The sequence below is a fragment of the Pongo pygmaeus genome, chromosome 17 (assembly GCF_028885625.2).
Source record: "Pongo pygmaeus isolate AG05252 chromosome 17, NHGRI_mPonPyg2-v2.0_pri, whole genome shotgun sequence".
NCBI lineage: Eukaryota > Metazoa > Chordata > Mammalia > Primates > Hominidae > Pongo > Pongo pygmaeus.
In genome coordinates, this window is record NC_072390.2 from 34463124 (window position 1) to 34483189 (window position 20066).

A 20066-nucleotide genomic window follows, 5' to 3' on the forward strand; every position below is an offset into this window, starting at 1 on the left:
ATTTATGTGGCCAACAAACATATGAAAAAAAGTTTATCATCACTGGTCATTAGAGAAATGCAAATCAAAACCACAATGAGATAACCATCTAATGCCAGTTAGAATGGCGATCATTAAAAAGTGAGCAAACAGAAGATGCTGGAGAGGATGTGGAGAAATAGGAATGCTTTTACACTGTTGGCAGGAGTATAAATTAGTCCAACCATTGTAGAAGGAATACTATTTGACCCAGCAATCCCATTACTGGGTATATACCCAAAGGATTATAAATCATTCTGCTATAAAGACACATGCACATGTAGTTTATTGCAGCACTATTCACAATACCAAAGACTTGGAACCAACCTAAATGCCAATCAATGATAGACTGGATAAAGAAAATGTGGCACATATACACTGTGGAATACTATACAGCCATAAAAAAAGATGAGTTCATGTCCCTTGCAGGGACATGGATGAAGCTGGAAACCATCATTCTCAGCAAACTAACACAGGAAAAGAGAACCAAACACTGCATGTTCCCACTCATAAGTGGGCGTTGAACAGTGAGAACACATAGACACAGGGAGGGGAACGTCACAAACTGGGGCCTGTCAGGGGGTGGAGCTAGGGGAGGGATAGCATTAGGAGAAATACCTAATGTAGATGACGGGTTGATGGGTGCAGCAAACCACCATGGAATGTGTATACCTATGTAACAAATCTACACACTCTGCACATGTATCCCAGAACTTAAAGTATAATTTTAAAATAATAATAAAATAAATAAATAGCCAGGCGCAGTGGCTCACGCTTGTAATTCCAACACTTTGGGAGCCCAAAGCAGGAGAATCACCTGAGGTCAGGAGTTCGAGACCAGCCTGGCCAGCGTGGTAAACCCCATCTCTACTAAAAATACAAAAAATTAGCCAGGTGTGTTGGTGCAAACCTGTAATCCCAGCTACTCAGGAGGCTGAGGCAGGAGAATCACTTGAACCCAGGAGAGGGAGGATGCAGTGAGCCGAGATCACGCCACTGCACTCCAGCCTGGGTGACAGAGCAAGACTCCGTCTGAAAAAAATAATAATAAAGAAATGTGGAAGGGCTAAGATAAGAGCCCATCACTCAAACCAGAGGCACTTGGTCTATAATGATGTCATATTTCTAAAAATGGCAGTGTGTGAAGTCCAAGATTTCAGTCTGGTCTGATTCAGCTTACAAGTATTGTGTTAGAGTGCTTCCATACTTGGGTCAGTCCCTCCCTGCAGGAAACCCACCAAAAGTTTTCACCTCTCAGGAAGATGGCTATGCTTTCAATATTTACATATTTTACTTAATTTTCGTCCCTCTTTCAAGTAATAGATGCTAGAACCTACCAAGATGCCATGGTTGTGATTTGTGTCACAGTCTGCCAACCTAGCCAGTGCTCTCTGAGAGATGCTAAGCCTATAATGGAAGCAGGAGAAACAAAACCTTCTGCTCATTCATCATTGCTAGTTGAGGTCAGGTCAGTGAATCGATGCACACTTAAATCCAGGCTTGACAATGAAAGAGGATGTGGACACAGTTAGGGGTCCAATTTAATCCATCGTCATTATGCTGTGTGCCTACAAAACACTCCAACCGCTCTGCAAATAGGGCAGCCCAGGGCCCCAAGGCCCAATCTCCATCCTCTAGGAGACTGCAATCTACAGATGCAAAATAGGTTTTCTTTAAAATGTCATTCAAATGCCTCCTTTCCCTTCTTAATATTTCAAGATTCCAAAGGAGATGAGGCAGTGCCTTTTGCAGTGTTTCAGAGGTTGTCAGTAATTCCCTGCACCTTATTAATTCCTGATGATAAGCCTGTTGCAATGGTGAGGCTTCAGGTGTGTCCTTCAAGAATGATGGAGGTAAGATGGTGGTCCAGGCCAAAGACAGAGACCAAAGGGAATGGCTGGACCAAGAAGACCCAGTGATGACTTTCCAACAGCCACCACGTTGAATTCTTATCCAATATCTTTACCCATCTGCTCAGAAGATACAAGAACACTGTGCCCTATCTTCCAACTTCTGTCTAGGTTTTACTGGCTCAGTGCTATCTCACTCAGTAATATCAATGCTTCCTGTGTGCCGGACAGTTTCCTGGGTTTCTTAAATGTCTATAATTCTTATCCTGAAAGTTTGGCCAGATTACCAGCCTCATCTTGTGTATAAGAAAACTGAGGCACAAAAGTGTGGCTAATAAGTGGAGATGGAATTGAAACCCACACTTCTTGGGCTTCGTGGCCCTCGTATTTGACTATGATGCAATGGTGCTTCCCAGAAGACAAAACCTGAAATGGTTTGACGCAATTTGGCAGTGGCAGCCCTGTCAAAGAGACTCAAAACTAACTCTTCCTCCTCTCCAATCTTATCTTCTATCTGTAACACAAGCAACAGAGGAGGCAGAAAAGATAGTGAGTCTGCCGAGCATAGAGTAGAAATGAGGTTGTGTGCTTCAACAGAAACATGAGGATAAAGGTCCTTTGGGTCACTTCATATTCCAGATACACCGGGAGAGACTTCTCCAGACTCAGTGAACTTGACCATGAAACATGGTGGGAGGCTAAGGTCCGTGGTCTAAAATTATCACCCAGGGGGCTCCAGCCCACAAAGAGAAAGCATGCCTCCCTCCTGCTGCCACCCCAAGGAGTGGCAAGAGAGTGAAAGACGCAGTGAGTCTGTTTCCTGTCACTAATTGTAACTCCAGACTCCCATGAATGCCTATGAGAAGAGGATCTCGTGCAGAAGAAAAAAAAAAAAAAAAGGTGGGTGTCATAACTTCAACAATGTGAGAAAACGCAAAACAGATCGCAGGAGACTGCAAGAACAGAATGTAAGAGAACGTGAAATGTTCATGGTTTCAGTCACATATACAAATTATGAACCAGTTGGGATTCACCAGAAATGTTTTGTGGGCCAACTTTTCGATGCAATGCTTTGCTCAGTCTGGAGAAGTGTGAAGAACTGGCAGCTGACTTACGGTGGCTTGTTTTGAGTGTAAGTCTGGGTTCATCCCAGCAGCTTACATCTCCAGGGCCCTCCGACAACCAGCTGAGTCAGCAACTGCAACCACAAGCCTCCCCATGGAGAAGTTTGTCACTAGAGACATCACACTCAAGTACACCATATTGCAGCTTCCAAAGAAAAGCCCTAGGGTACTCCTCTCCAAACGCCCACAGGATGACTTTACAAAGCCGTTGCAACCAGCCCACACCTATGTCCCCTTCCTGAGCTCCTAGATTTGTACTAGACACATAGTGAGGGCACCCAGTGTTGGGTGCTAAGAACTCTGCCACCAACTTTCGCAAGATTAGCTTGTTAACTTCATAACTAACACAGCAAGGATAGGAAGATGACTCAACTGTGGCACAGATAGGGTAGCTGGCTTGCTACCATGTTGTAAGTAACACAGCTAGGATCCAATTCGCTTCACAACACAGACGAGGGTCTGCTCTGCACAGCAGCAGACACTGTGTTTATCCCAAGATTGCTAAGACATTGCCATGATCTTCGAGGAATTGACAGTCTACTGGAGTGTGCCTCATCTCACGGGTTTCAATCCAGATTTTTCTGCCACTTTTTAAAATACCATAACTACTCCCAAACACTTTATTGTCTGTATTTCATTTTGTGCTTAGCACAGACTATCCAGAAAGGTGTTTCTCTTCCTGTGTATATGGGCCATATTTCTACCAGGATTTTAAGCTTTTTTATTTTTTTGAGATGAAGTCTCACTCTTGTCCCCAGGCTGCAGTGCAATAGTGTGATCTTGGCTCACCGCAACCTCCGCCTCCTGGGTTCAAGCAATTCTCCTGCCTCAGCCTCCCCAGCAGCTGTGATTACAGGCACCCGCCACCACGCCCAGCTAATTTTTGTATTTTTAGTAGAGACAGGGTTTCATCATGTTGGCCAGGCTTGTCTGGAACTCCTGACCTCAGATGATCCGCCTGCCTCGGCCTCCCAAATTGCTGGGATTACAGGTATGAGCCACCACGCCCAGCCTTAAGCTCTTTGAAGGCAAAGGCTATGTCACGAACCTCTTGTTCCTGTACCTACCACTGTATCCTACACTTAACAGGCTAGCTTAGTAGGTTTCTTTTAATATTGGTGGTGGTGGTGCTGATGTGAGTGATTGAGATCACTTCAAAGTAGAGAAGAAAGAATTAGAGAGTTTGCTCCCTTACTACCAACAAAAAGGTGTGTCTGTATGGATATTATGTGATTAAAATTCATTTCAGGAAACATTACACACTAGCAATCTATAATTCAGAGTCTAGGCTCTCAAACCAGACTAATTAAATTTGAAATCCATTTCTATCATTTATGTATTAGCTGGGTGCCCCTACACATGTTACTTAATTTCTCTGTGCCTCATTTCCCTCTCTGTAAAATGAGAATAATAATAGTAGCAAGCCACTCTTGCAAAGACTGTGTGTGTTAAAACATGTAAAATGCTTAGAACGGAGTCCAACACATAGTAAGTGTTCAACTAAAATTAACTCCGTCTATGATCTTCAGATAATTTTGCCTCAGCACAGTTAGTATATAGTCATAGGATTGGCAGAAACAAATTACAGGGTAACAGACCCTGTTCATGGATTTATTTTAAATAATAACTTCCAAGGGGCATCCTTGGTGCAGTATGAATTTAGTTCAATGATTCATCTATAAAATGATAATTTTGTCAATAAATATTTATTAAGTACCCAATAATACTTAACAATTAATTGTGTGTCTCTGTCACAAAAATTTGTCTGTCTTCTAGCACACTTAATAAATATTTATTGACAAAATTATTATTTTATAGATGAAGAAGCATCTTCTTCCCTCAAAGAGCTCCGAATTGAGGGGTGAAGCTAGCGCAATAAATGCAAGGACAAGGGAAAGCACCAAGTATTATGGAACACAAAGAAGGGCTACACCTCCTGTCCTGAGGAGGTGAAAAGAAGTCTCTTGGAAAGGTCACATCTGTACCAAATTTTGAAGTAGCAGTGAGCCAGTTACAGAAGCAAGAGATGATAGAAACAATAATGATGTTAATAATTATAATACCACATATTCTCATGTGTCTTTACAACTTACAAAATGTTGCCATGAAACTGATTGGTAATTGGTCCAAAATGTGAGCACATGAGCTGCACCAGACCAATCAGGGTTCTTTCCTGCCTGAGCTGATGGGGAATTGTGTGTTTATCTGTCTGGTTACAACAAAGGTGAGAAGACAGAGCTGCCTGCTGCCATGTCCAGAGCTGAGTGGAGAAGCAGCTGTCAGGAGAGAATGAAGTTAGCAAGCAGAGGCAGAAATGAGAAAGATCATGTTTGATATGCTAGATCTGGTTGTCCCTAAAGCCAGCTCCCCTTGCCGTTACATGCACTGATGATGACAGTATTAGCGAATACTAATAATAATATTGCTAATGAGCACGTATTGAGAGCTTAATATGTACTAAAGGCTGTGCCAAGCTCCTCACACTGCCAGTAGCACAAAATTCTTTTATAAAATGTGGGCAAATATAGAGCAGTTGCCAGACAAGGAAGAAATCAGCTACTTTAACTGCCTATTTCTTATCAAATTAAATTAAATCCCTGCTTAGCCAACAGCTAAGAACTGTGTCTCACTTAAGCAGCATCACTGGATAGTCAGTATAGACAATGAAATCTGCTTGTTTGGTGCTGTTTTATAAATCTTCTTGCCTTTATTTGTTCTGTAAGTCCAAAGAGGCTTTGTCTAAAGGCAATTATTTATTTTTTTACCAGGTCAGTAACTTTCATTAACATGATATAAAAACTTTTAGTGTGATATACAGAAATCTCAGAAAGTAATTGTAAAACATTTTAATGCACTTCTTAAAATCTTAATTTACAAGACATTTTGTCTTACCACCACTGATCTTTCAATACAAAAACTTTACAATTTTTGTTTGCCAATTATTTAAATATAGCCCACTTTTGATCACTTGCAGACTTGTATTTGGGGGGCAAAAGGAGAGATTGGTTCTATAGGATGCTCCTCAACCTGGCACGCTTCCCAATCCATTGTCAACTTACTGCTCACCAGTGCTCTCTGACATCCCCCAGGCCACCAGCCCCACTCCAGCCCCATGCCAAACTCATCTTAAAATAAATGCCTGTACAGTACTCTGCCAGCAATAGCTCCTCAGGTATGAATTTAACTCTGTTCATCTGTACAGCTCAAACAAGGTGTTACTCTCTAATAAAGTTGTCTGAAGGATCTTTAAAATAGTCCCCCTGTCCTTTTCTCTTGCCAGGTGCAAATTCTTCCTTCATCAGCAAAGACAATTTGCTCTGGGACACAGCTCCAAATTGCCGGCATGCTCATTTATGCTGTGGGAGAACAGCATAAATGCTCCTTTTTCACTGTTCTACTACTTACTGCTGTTGCCAAAGACACCAGAAGCCAAGTCAGTTTCTACACTACACAAAGAATTAGAAAAATAACAACACCACAAACACACAGTGGTTTGGTCCTTAACCATATTCTGAGTACATACGATTTTAATACAATGTGAATTCTAAAATGTGGACTGGACAGATAGTTTTATTCCTCTTTTACAGATAACAGAGAGTGCAAACAACTTGTTCAAGGTCATTGGACTGAAAGTGACAGAGGCAGGACTCTGTCCCACATGCAAAGACTCCACGCATCATGCCTATGATACTCAGAGAAGAAGGCTATCATTATAAAGATCTATACTTGATGCTAGAAATTCAAGACCAGCCTGGGCAACATAGCAAGACTCTCGTCTCCACAAAAAAGAAAAAAAAATTTTTAAATAGGCATAGTGGAGCACACTGGTGGTAGTCTTAGCTACTCAGGAGACTAAGGTGGGAGGATCCCTTGAGCCAAGGAGTTCGAGGCTGCAGTGAGCTATGAGCACACCACTGCACTCCAGCCTGTGCAACAGAGAAAGACCCTGTCTCTAAGAAAAAAAATCTAAATCCCAAAAAAACCTAACCAATAATAAAAATCATTTCAGTTTACAACCTTGGTTGATTTTTCTTTCCTTCATATTCTTTTTGGGATATATGATGCTTGTCTTTAATACATACATATTATGTTTGAAGAAAAACTATTTAATATTTATCCCATTTGGATAAACAGTCCAAAATGTTTCCAATAATAACAATTCATTCTTATTAAAAGCTCTGTGTGGAGTGAACAGCAGTGACACTTATGTAAACCATTCCTCATTTCGTACTTTGAAATGAAAAGATAGAAGCAGCACAAACTGTCAGATAGAAAATGTTTTTCCAAAATAAGGCCTTCTGAAATGGCTTTTGGAGTAAAATGTCTGAGTACCCCCCACACTTCACATTCTTGGCAGATAAGTCACAAAACTCCCAAGGGAAAAAACAAATGTTTTCTTCTCAGTTCCTTCCCCGGGAGAGATTTTAAATGTTGATCACATTCTCATTAGAGAAATAGCGTTCATTTGAGAAGAAGAGCTTTCTCATCCTATTCAAAACAATCCGTGCACAACACAAGAGACTGGAGCAACACAATCATCAGATAAAACCATTTTGGTGGTGTCCCTAGTTCCCTGAAGGAAGAAACAACGGAAAGACAAGATGACAGGACCCTCACGCGGCCGATCACAGAGGGCTGTGCCACAGAGCAGTTGTGCCCTCTGCATCCGGCACAGAGACAGCCAAAGAACAGTTTGCTTTCTTTTTTAACTGAAAAGTTAGAAGTTTTTTAACTGAAAAGTTAAAAACAGTAACGAAATTATGCCGGTGACAGTTCCGATGCTAGCCTCCAGGGGTCGCTGTTAAATTTCGTAGCTACTTCAACCAGCAAGTCTCCAAAGAACCAAGTCAAAAACATTTTTCTCCAGCCAGAGCTTTCATAACCCTTTCCAAATACAGACAACATCTAATGACAGAATATTTTAGGATCTTAATGTTCCTTGACAAGTCTATTATTACTTTCTGAAACAACCTTGAATATCATGGCTTTTTAGTTTTCTTTAATTTCAAGGAGCAAAAAGTGATTTTTTTAATACCTCACAACTAAGAAAGTAACATAACCTGCATGACTTATGAGGCTTCCATTAATAATACTTATTGCTTCTTCCCCTAAAATCCTCTACTTCCCATTTCTATACGATTTATAAACACATAGAAAAGGAAGGATAAATTTGAACATGGACAGAAAGGAGGCCCAGAAAACAACTCAATAGGATTATACCCTCTTCATATATGCATATATACACTTATATAATCTATATAAATAGAATCGTATATTTAATCCTAAATAGAATCATATAATTTTGCATGTATGTATAAATAGAATATATATAATTTATATAAATATATAGAGTATTTGTGGACATAAGAATAGAATCATATATAGTCAGTATCCTCACATATGTATGTGGTCAGGCTGTTAAAAATCTCACAATTATTAACAGATATTAATATATTATTTTTAAATTAACAGCGAGTATACAAAAGTAGCAAGATAATTTAATTTCAGTATTACTAATTACCAAGGACACTTAAGCAACCAAAAACTGAGCAGTCATTTTAAACATAAGTGTATTTACATTTGTTTCTGGTCCATAACAACTTTTTCCCAACTGTATTCCCTTGTCAAAGAAGTTTTGAAATGCTACAAACCATTCCTCACTTTTGGAAAGGTAAAATGCACAGAGAGAAATCTGTTAAACTTCGTTTATTCAACCTAGCATTTCTCAAACTTATTTGAGCACCGAACGTATTCTTCATTGACTACCTTTTAATTTCTCATGCAATGTATTATAATAAACTATAAAAACAGCATTATAAATATGGTTTGGAAAACACTGGCCTAGGGCATTCTTGCTAAGAATATTTAAGAATTTGTGAATACTGTATATAAATGTTTATTTTTATTTTGTTCTTGATTCTCAAAGTTTCTTTTGGGAAATTATTTTATTATCCAGAGAATCTATGTCAGTATATACTGTAATCTAAATTTGTCAGTTTCATCTCCATGTATCATGCTGTAATGCTACAAAAATTCACACTTGTATACTAAGCTTTATCAATTCCACATAATGGTAATATTTTATATTCCTCCAAAAGAAGCTGGAAGTATACTGCAGGCATTTTGTAACACATTTTTTCTATCACTACTGTGACACAGGTGGAGATTAATTGTTCCATTTCACAGATGTAGAAAAAGCATCTTAGAGAGTGAGTCACAAGCAAAGTTGGAAATAAAACTCATTTATTGAGCCTTCAGAATATAATTTTTCATCCAGGTGGCAATGTTCCTCTATGAATTAAAAGTATGATTCTCTCTGTGTGTGGCCATCTTCTTGGGAAAAAGTAAAATAAAATAAAGAACAAGTGAAAAGCACTCTTGATGGAATCTTCTCCACAATAGAAATGTTTGATCCAGGATCTTTCCCACAGGATTCTGATAAGAAGCTAAGGGAGCACCCCCGACAGCCGGGGAGAGAGCACGTGGTGATATAATTCTAATGGTGAGCCAAAGAGCGTAGTATCATTCATCAGCGTCCAACTATCCACTTCCTTTCAAAGAATTACAACTGGAGTTTGCATAGTCATTTGCCCTAGGCCACAAAATGAAATACACAGCAGCCAAATAAGTTGAAATAATTTCAAGTCTCTTAAAATAATTTAATCTTCTGCATTCATTGAGTATACTTAAAAGAGTTAATGATTATTAAATCATAGTCATTGTTGCTATTCTCACTTTCAAATGGTTTGGAGGCTGTCTTTTCAGGAAAAGCTTCCTAATCACTTTCCCAGTTCCTTACATCCTCCTGCATACACACACACACACACACACACACACACAGTTATTTTTTAGTCCCTGCCAGAACATTGTCATTCCTTTCAAAAAAAAAAAAAAAAACACGACCGGGCATGGTGGCTCATGCCTGTAATCCCAGCACTTTGGGAGGCCGAGGTGGGTGGATCACCTGAGATCAGGAGTTCAAGACCAGCCTGGCCAACATGGTGAAACCCCGTCTCTACTCAAAATACAAAAACTAGCCAGGTGTGGTGGTACACACCTGTAATCTCAGCTACTCGGAAGGCTGAGGCAGGAGAATTGCTCCAACCCAGGAGGCAGAGGTTGCAGTGAGCCAAGATCGCGCCACTGCACTCCAGCCTGGTCGACAGAGTAAGACTTCGTCTCAAAAAAAAAAAAAAAATCAAAAACACAAACTATTGGATTTTTTTTTCTTTCATAACATTTTTGCTTTTAACATTTAACCTTGCCTCCTGGCGCATTTTGCTCAGCAGAAATGCTTCTTTGGGTAAAATCACTTGTGTCTCCATTTTCAACATAATGACAACAAAGCATGCTATCCCCAAAGTTTCCATTTCCACATTTAGAACCAATTAGCCCTCGGCTGTAAGATTAAGCTATACTTGGCCAATTCTATTACTATTCAAAGGGAATTTAAGGATCCATAGACCAATGTTCGAGCTGGAGTAGTGTTCAGTTCTTCTATCAACGGTGCTCACCTGCCTTTACGATGCTGCTTAGGAACTGAAGTCTAGTCCCAGAATCTGAGCACAGGGCTGGACTCCTCCACTCTTGCCTGCTCAGCCCTCCCAGTTGCCACTCCCTGTCTTCAAGCTTTCCGGCATATTTCTATCATCTGTCACCCACTGCTGTGTCCCTGTGCTTTGCCAGATCATCCAGATTATTTCACTTTGCCAGCTTCCAGGCATGCTCCTCAGAGACCCGGCCGCCCTGAACGCCATATCTGCTTTCCAGGTCTCTCCTTGACCACATTTACAGTCCATCAAAGTATTACTAATTCCAAGCACTTGAGTATCAGCATCCAAAAATGTTCACCTGTTCCAGAAACACTGAGAATCTGGAAGAACAAGAGACTGGAAGTTTCACTAGCAGGACAGTAGACACCCCCAGCACCACGTATAGAAAAGATGATGCACATACACAGAAAGAAAGACTGAGTCCCTGTCACCTCAGACAGACACCTCCCACACCAACCTCTCCTCCCTCCCTGTGAAACTCACCTCGCAGTCACCAAGGAGAGAAGCCAAATCGTCAGATTTGAAGTTTGGTTGTCCACAGTGCAAACTTTAGATCCAGATTGTCTTGGTTCCATCCCATGTCCACAACTTACTAACTATATAATCTTTGCAAAGTTACTTGGCCTTTCTAAACCTTTCACGTTGTTAAAATGACAGGAATAATCATTTACCCAATGAGGTTTCTCTAAGTCCTAAATGAGGCAATCCACATAAGGCAATGAGCAAGTACTGAGGCTACAGTTGACATTAGATAAATGGTAACTAGCTAGTAGTATTAAGCCCTTTTTCATTATACCCAAACAGAGAAATAAGAAATAAACAAAAAACTGGTGCCTGAGAATTTCAAAAAAGACTGTGCCCAACTGTTGTATTTTTTCCCTTTCATTTTTATGCCTCACTGTGATCATGCTTGCTAGTGACAGCTCACCCATGATACCATGATAACTAGCAAGTCAACAACTCCAGCATTTCTCAGCAGCTGAATCCAACCCAGCAAGCTCCGTAAGACACGAATTCTCGTCAACATGCTGCCGAAGGGTGAGAGGTGACTTTCTGCTCAAGGAACTATTAAAAATCCAAGATTACTTGCATCCTTGAACACTCTTAAAGAACCCTTGCCCCACGTAGAACAGGCTTCCAAGCCTTTATTCACTGGCTCATTGGACTTTGTGCCATGATAAGAATTATTCTGCTAGGACCCTGTTTCTAAGGCTGAAGTTTTCAGTGCTCCAGAGCAAGCCAGGTTTATCGTCTTGACCTTTTTCAGAGAGAGAATGCAAACTTCCTCAGGGTCCGCTACTGCCAATTTCACCTTGGTAATTCCTCACAATTTGAAAAATTATCTAGAGAGATGCTGAAATGCTGCACATCGCACTGTGCAGACAATTTCTAAAGAATGGCAAAAGTTATCCAGCTAAAGAACTGTTTTTCAAAAGTGTGGGCTCTGACCCACTAGTGAGAAATGAAATTTAGTCTCTCTCTAGAGACCTGTTTTTAATAAAATAGAACAGAAATGGAATGGAATAGAACAATATCAGAACATGTCCCACTTAGTAAGGGTAAAGCGGCAGTCATGTTTTAATTACACATATAGGTATGTCTGTACTAGATCATATTGTAAAAATGTAATTCTTACTCTGGATCGAGATGAAAATTTTATGGAAGTTGCAGATCTAATGGGATGGCTAAATCAGTATCTGTCCATTTTTCTACACGTAACAATAACATCTAAGAATCTGGAGGATTGAACACTGGAAAATACCAGGGAATCTACAGTAAAATTTAGCTACATGGCTAAAAGTTATTCAGACAAAATTAGGGAAAATTAATTCAAGCCAGTTTACATAAAATCACTGGAAACCTCAATAGTACTTAAACAATGTAGGTACGACAGCACACTGCCAGGGCCCAAACTGTGTCACCGGTTGGCTGTGTGATCAAAGCTCCGCAACTTAGCATCTCCAAACTTAGGGTTCCTCATCTGTTAAATGGGGATAAAAGTAGAGTTACTAGAAGAATTAAATGAATTATTACAATGAATTGTTAGAAATAAATTATTGAGATTGGGTGCAGTGGCTCACACGTGTAATCTCAACACTCTGGGAGGCTGAGGCAAAAAGATTGCTTTAGGCCAGGAGTTAAGACCAGGCTAGGCAACATAGCCAAACCCCATTGCCACAAAAATAAAAAATAAGAAATTAGCCTGGTGTGGTGGCTTGTACCTATATTTCTAATTACTCGGGAGGCTAAGATGGGAGGAGCCCTTGAGTCCAGGGGTCTGAGGATGCAGTGAGCTATGACTGTGCCACTGCACTCCAGCCTGAGTGACAAAGTAACACTCTGTCTCAAAAAAAAAAAAAAAGAAAGAAAAAGAAAAGAAAAAAGAAAGGAGGAAATGAATAACACAGCACTCAGCACAAGTGCCTAGCCCAAAGTAAGCACTTTTAGCTGCTATTTTATTTGCCATTGAAATTGGTAGTTATTATTGTTGCTTATAACAGGCAAAAATATATTGTTGCCTAAATAACCTTATCTCACAAAATAACACTCAGTACACCAAGAAGACCAAATAGCCACCTTCCCCACTTTAGCCATCCAGCCTATTAAATTCCCAGTGACTTCAAACACCAAAGCTGCCTGAATAATCTTGAAAGGCCTGGGGCTCCATTTCTAGCCGCAACTACCAAAACAGTGGGTGTAGGCTTGTAGAAGTGGAGTTAATGCCATGACAGTTTTGTTCTATGGAGTAACAGCCAATGTGGGGTCAAAAATAAACACAAATGCTTTATCTAAGTTGTCATCTGTGAAGAAAATTTGGCTTTTTAATCATTTTTTCATAAAATACCGAAAGGAATTCCAAAGAACTTTCAATTAATTATTTCACAACCTTAATAATTCACCTAGAGCTATTTTTTAATAAAAATAAAAACTTATTTCCCTTTTCTCCCCGCTTCAACCCTGTCAGGACTTTCTCAGTGGCGGAAGAAGGGGAGGAAGGTGCAACCCACCAACGACAGGAAGCCCCGTGGCAGAGGTGGCGAGGAACAAACCTAATTGTGCCTGAACATTGATAAGAACAGCATTTTCCAGCTTTCATTGTCTTTGTTCTATTCCCACCCATGGCTGTGCTGCACTTCACAGCAGCCAGGAAAACTTAATGCAGAACTTTCTTTCTGCTTTAGGGTGGGTTGAATGTGGGAATCTTTAGTAAAGAAGAAGTTTCTCCCAGCTCCAGATTGCTTGAGCAGACTGTAAATGAAATCACGGAGACTTCAATGGGGACATTTTTAAAACTTCATCCTCCTGCTGAGCTGTCTTAATTCTAGCATGAAGTTTGTAGGTCCTCGTAGGAGCAGGGCTTCAAAGAGCCAGCAAGTCATAGCTTCATGTTAACCATCAACAGAATTTTAGCTTACACATCCGGGGAAAGAAATTTCTTAGGACCATGAAAACACAGGTGATTCTGGTTCTGATTAGAGGGCTCAGTCTTCATCCCAAAAAGTACATATGTTTATTCCAAATTTACAGATGATCAAACTGAGGTTGAGAGCAGCCAAGTAACTTATTTGAGTTTGCATAGCAAGCAAATAGTACAGCCAACTTTGGAACCCGAATCAAAGAGCTCCTCTGTTACCCACAACGTCCCCTCCAGCAATGGTAAACACCTCAGACTTCACACTGGCTTTCACAAACCACCTCACAAACCCATGAGAATAGAGGAGAGGGCATGTGGAGGCGAAGTCAGCTGAGCAGAGAAAAGTGAAGCCCAGTTGTGATTTTCTATCTCCCTCGCATTCACAAATACACTCACAAATCAGAGTCTATAGTGACATCAGTAGAGGTTGGGTTTTCATCCCAGCTTGGGAAAAATGTGTCCAAGAGTAGTCTAGCACCAAGCCAAGTGAAAGCCATCAAGGGTGGAGCCAGGCTTCCCTTGGGAGTAGAGTGACACAGGATAGGCTGGACATTCTCTGCAAACAGGAAGCCTCATTCTGTCTTAGAGAAATAGCACTGGCCAGGCACGGTGGCTCATGCCTGTAATCCCAACATTTTGGGAGGCTGAGGTGGACAGATCACTCGAGGTCAGGAGTTGGAGACCAGCCTGGTCAACATGGTGAAACTCCATCTCTACTAAAACAAAATGCAAAAATTAGCCAGGAGTGGTGGCATGCGCCTGTAATCCCAGCTACTAGCGAGGCTGAGGCAGGAGAATCACTTGAACCGGGGAGGCAGAGGTCGCAGTGAGCCAAGATTGCACCACTCCAGCCTGGGCAACAGAGTGAGACTCCATAAAAAAAAAAAGCACCAAAAATGATAGATCACATTTTTAAAAAATGCTCTCAATTTGTGTCTAAATGAACAGCTCCTCCACTTGAAACAATAGGCTGAAGATGTCATAATATCTAGTTAACTTCTCTAATGCCAAATAAGAGTGTCATTAGGTTCTATCCACATCTGAGCTAGAAACAATGCCATGAAATGTTAATTAAAAAAACCTTTAAGGCATATGAAATTTCCTAATTGAAAAATGAATTACCTATATTCCCAAAGAAACACACAGGATGCAGACCATGGTTATTGTTTTAGGAAGCAGACAACTCATATTAACTTTGTCTGAATTCTTTTTTAGCTAAACATTAGCCGTAACTAGGGAAGATGTTCGCGTAACTCAGCATCATTCAAAATCAAAATGCATATAGAATCTGATCTGAGATCATTTTCAAAGCCCTGCTCCTATCAGATGTTCAGACACATGAAGAAATTTTATACAAAGCTCTATTCTTAATGAAAATCCATCTCTTCATTCTTCACCTCTGGCTGATCATGACAAAAAGAAGCTTTCCACTAAAGAGAGTGGATTGAGTAGGAATGTGGAAGGAGACACATAATGTGTATTCAACCCTTCGCCTGCTGCTGACTCCTGGGATTTAACTGGCTTTGAAATATGTATAAGCTAGGGGGACTGTTGTATTATTCATCAAAGATTTATCAGACCTTCAAACTCAATTGCATATAGTGACCATGGGACACTTAAAAATAATAATAACAAAATGGGTAATGAAAGTATCTTTTTCAGAAATGCTGTCTAGGAAAAGAAAAAAACAAAACAGTTGTTTAATGTTGATTCCTAGGCCTCTAAATAAAAATTATAATAGGCTTCCCTCATCTCCCAACACTTATTTTTTTAAAGTAACCACTCAGTTGTCAAGGGTCCCTTCCTCAACTCTGGCCAGTGAAAAGCAAGATTTCCCTATAAAGAGTCAATGCCTACATTTGGTAGACAAACATTGCAACAGACCTCCGAAAAAGTCATCGTGGTCCAAAAAGTTGAATTATGCTTAAAAACAGAAAAGGAACCAAAAACACTCTACTAATGCTTTCTAAATCCAGATTTTGGTTTGTTTGTTTGTTTGAATGGAAAGGAAGTTGGATGCCATGTAACATGACTCCTCCAATTGTACAGATAAGATTGCACAGATCTAATTGTACACACCTGAGCCCCGGCCATGCTGTGACTTGGACAAGATCACAGACAGATAATCATATTTATTACTTTGCTCAAAAAATATTTATTACATCCCTAATATGTGCTAAGCATTACATGAAGCACAAGGTACACTGATAAAATAGCCCCGGCCCCTGTCCTTCTAGGGCTAAGTGGGTACCAGGACCACTAAGGTATGGGCCTCTCCCAATGGTCCACTCCTAACCCACCTACAAGGCCCAGTCTATGAGGAACTGTTGGAGGCAAATAGTAAAAAACACAATGTAGATTTCCATGAAGCTGAACACACTCTTTTTAAAGGTGTCCTATACCCCAAGAGTAACTTCTTTATTTTGTTCTGTTAAAAGTTCCTGCCTTTGGTGCTGGGAAAACTGGCTAGCCATATGTAGAAAGCTGAAACTGGATCCCTTCCTTACACTTTATACAAAAATTGATTCAAGATGGATTAAAGACTTAAATGTTAGAGCTAAAACCACAAGAACCCTATAAGAAAACCTAGGCAATACCATTCAGGACATAGGCATGGGCAAGGACTTCATGACTAAAACACCAAAAGCAATGGCAACAAAAGCCAAAATTGACAAATGGGATCTAATTAAACTAAAGACTTTCTGCACAGCAAAAGAAACTACCATCAGAGTGAACAGGCAACCTACCGAATAGGAGAAAATTTTTACAATCTACCCATCTGACAAAGAGCTAATATCCAGAATCTACAAAGAACTTAAACAAATTTACAAGAAAAAATCAAACAACTCCATCAAAAAGTGGGCGAAGAATATGAACAGGCACTTCTCAAAAGAAGATATTTATGCAGCCAACAGACACATGAAAAAAATGCTCATCATCGCTGGCCATCAGAGAAATGCAAATCAAAACCATAATGAGATACCATCTCACACCAGTTAGAATGGCAATCATTAAAAAGTCAGGAAACAACAGGTGCTGGAGAGGATGTGGAGAAATAGGAACACTTTTACACTGTTGGTGGGACTGTAAACTAGTTCAACCCTTGTGGAAGACAGTGTGGCGATTCCTCAAGGATCTAGAACTGGAAATACCATTTGACCCAGCTATCCCATTACTGGGTATATACCCAAAGGATTATAAATCATGCTATTATAAAGACACATGCACACGTATGTTTATTGCAGCACTACTCACAATAGCAAAGACTTGGAACCAACCCAAATGTCCATCAATGATAGACTGGACTAAGAAAATGTGGCACATATACACCATGGAATACTATGCAGCCGTAAAAAAGGATGAGTTCACATCTTTTGTAGGGACATGGATTAAGCTGGAAAGCATCATTCTAAGCAAACTATCTCAAGGACAGAAAACCAAACACCGCATGTTCTCACTCATAGATGGGAATTGAGCAATGAGAACACTTGCACACAGGAAGAGGAACATCACACATGGGGGCCTGTTGTAAATGACGAGTTAACGTGTGCAGCACACCAACATGGCACATGTATACATATGTAACAAACCTGCACGTTGTGCACATGTACCCTAGGACTTAAAGTACAATAAAAAGAAAAAAATTTCCTGCCTTTTTTATGAAATGATAGTGACAAAAGATAATAGGGGCTTATATACCTCACTTAGAAAACTAATTTTTCATTTTTAAAATCTCCTTGTCTATGGATTCCAAGTCTGGGATTCTCTGCTTCACACCACAATACACTCTTTCTAGGGATTAGCAGATGAAGAGCTCTACTAATGCTATTACAAGAGCCGAGGCGGAAGCCCCCAGCTGGTGGTCAGTTGAAGTGAGCTGAGTTTGGCTGTTCCTTTCTACATCTGGAATTCTGGTCTTAAAAAAGTATGTTAATAAGGTTAATAAAATGTGTCCCTTGGCTCTGTGACTAACTATTATTGAGACTGGAAAGTTAGGCTGCCAAGACAGAGCCAAAAACCTCCTCTTTTATGAAATGGATTAATTAGTTAATATTCGTGGAGTGCTTGAAAGTGGCAAAGGGTTATGTTTATGCTTTATACAATCAACATTCCAAAAAAGTGATTACGAACTGAGGAGAGTGTGTAACTGTGGAGAAAGCAACTCAAGCAGTCTCTAAGGGTTACATCATTAACCTGAACATAAATGAGCAACCCGCTTGTAATTTCCTGGTATGTTTCCCCCTGAGCATAGGATCAAGAGCCCCTTGAGTAGCTTCTCTCCTTTCTAGATCCAGGAACAGCAGCAGCCAGCTCTTGTTCCTATTGCTGGATTTTCCAATTCAGCTTATCCCGATTCTGGGACCTTCTGCCAGAGGAAACAGGGAGGTTAGAAGTGAAGGGGCAGGTTCATAAATGCCTCAGTAGTGAGTAGTGAAACAAAGCCCTTTTTTATCCTCGGTTGACATAAACTGTCACTCCACTCTCTTGCGCTCCCAGGGGGAAATGTTTATATACCCAAAAGTTGTGTCTTATAAAATTCCTAGAACCATCACAATAGCAACCATTTATTGAGTGCTTACCAAACTTCTGGACTTGGGCTAAGTGATTTCCACAATTATGCTATTACATTCTCATGGCCACCTTTACTGTGGTGTCATTAGCCTCAATTTCTAGTTGAAAAAATTGAAAGCTAAAGAATATAAATAACCAGAGGGGCTTCAGGATGGCTGATGAGAGGCATCCAGCACTCACTTCCTCCACAAAGAAGAACCAAAATAGCAAGAAGAAAATCACACTTCAAATACGGGGAAGGCCATTGGAGTTCAACAGAGAAGTGACAGACGGGAAACACCAAAGGCATGGAAGGAGATGGAAACTAAGCAGCCTGCTGAGCGGGATTGGTTGGGAGCCCAGAGAGGGTCTCCACTATGGGGAAAGGGTAAGTAAGAGATCCCCAGTAGTCTACATTTCCACCATTGAATCCTGCAGCCCTAGCCATGGGAGAACCCCCAGCCCTCACAAGGCCCTGAGACTAGTATAGGGAGCTGCCTGGACTGTGCAGTGGCATTGCTGCAGATAGGGAGCTCACACTGCATCCTACACACATACCCAAGTCCCAAGCAACTGCAGCACGGAGCCAGTTTGAGAGTCCAGCTTCACCAGACTGCTTCCTGCCCTGGGGCCCAGTAGCCCCTCCATCTCCACATCTTCGGAGACCTACTGACATCCCCACATGTCCACCTGGAGGGCTGCAGTAGTGTGACACTGGTTGGACTCAGTGGAGTGTCTGGGGCCCTAGCACTCTAGCACACACAGTGTCCTGCACCCCAGAGAATAGACAATGTAGCACCCTAAGGAGTCCTCCCCTAAAACAACGGGAGCCAAAGTGCATGCTCCACAGAGCCTGGAACCTGCCTCCGTTGGGGCCACTACCACTGACAGCAACCCCTGCCTCCACCCTTCCCCCAGCAGCAGAACCACAGTGCACTTGTACACACCCTGAGGACTGGCTTTCCCTGCTGCTGCCACTCCCCACTGCTACCACTGACACCATGATAGCCACCACCACGGCCCAAAGCACATGCTCCCCAGAGCCTAAGAGCCAACTGACGGCAGCTGCTGCCACTAATAGCAACCCCACCCACCCCAACAGCAAAGCTGCGGTGCATTTGCACATACCCTGAAGATGGGCTTTCCCCACTAACCACCACTGCTGCCGCCACCCACAAACTCCACTGAAGGGTCTGGGAATCACCTTGCCCTGCCCACCACAGCCCATACAGAGGAGAGGCCCACCTGGCCTGGCACTGCTCTTCCAGTGCCCAAGCACATCCCCCAGGGGTTTGGGGATCACCCCACCCCATCCACCACTGCTGGCATCTGTGCACTCCTCCCAGGGGTCTGAAGGTGGGCCAACCCAGCCTGCCACTATCATCACAGTGGCATCCACCCTCATGTGCCACTGTGGGGACCTGGGGACTGGCCTGCTCAGCCCATCACAGCCACTGGTAACACAAGCATGGGCCTCCTGGGAGCCTCAGGGTTGTCCCACCACTGCTATAGCCACTGCCACACCAAGCACACTGCCCAGAGGCCTCAGAACCCA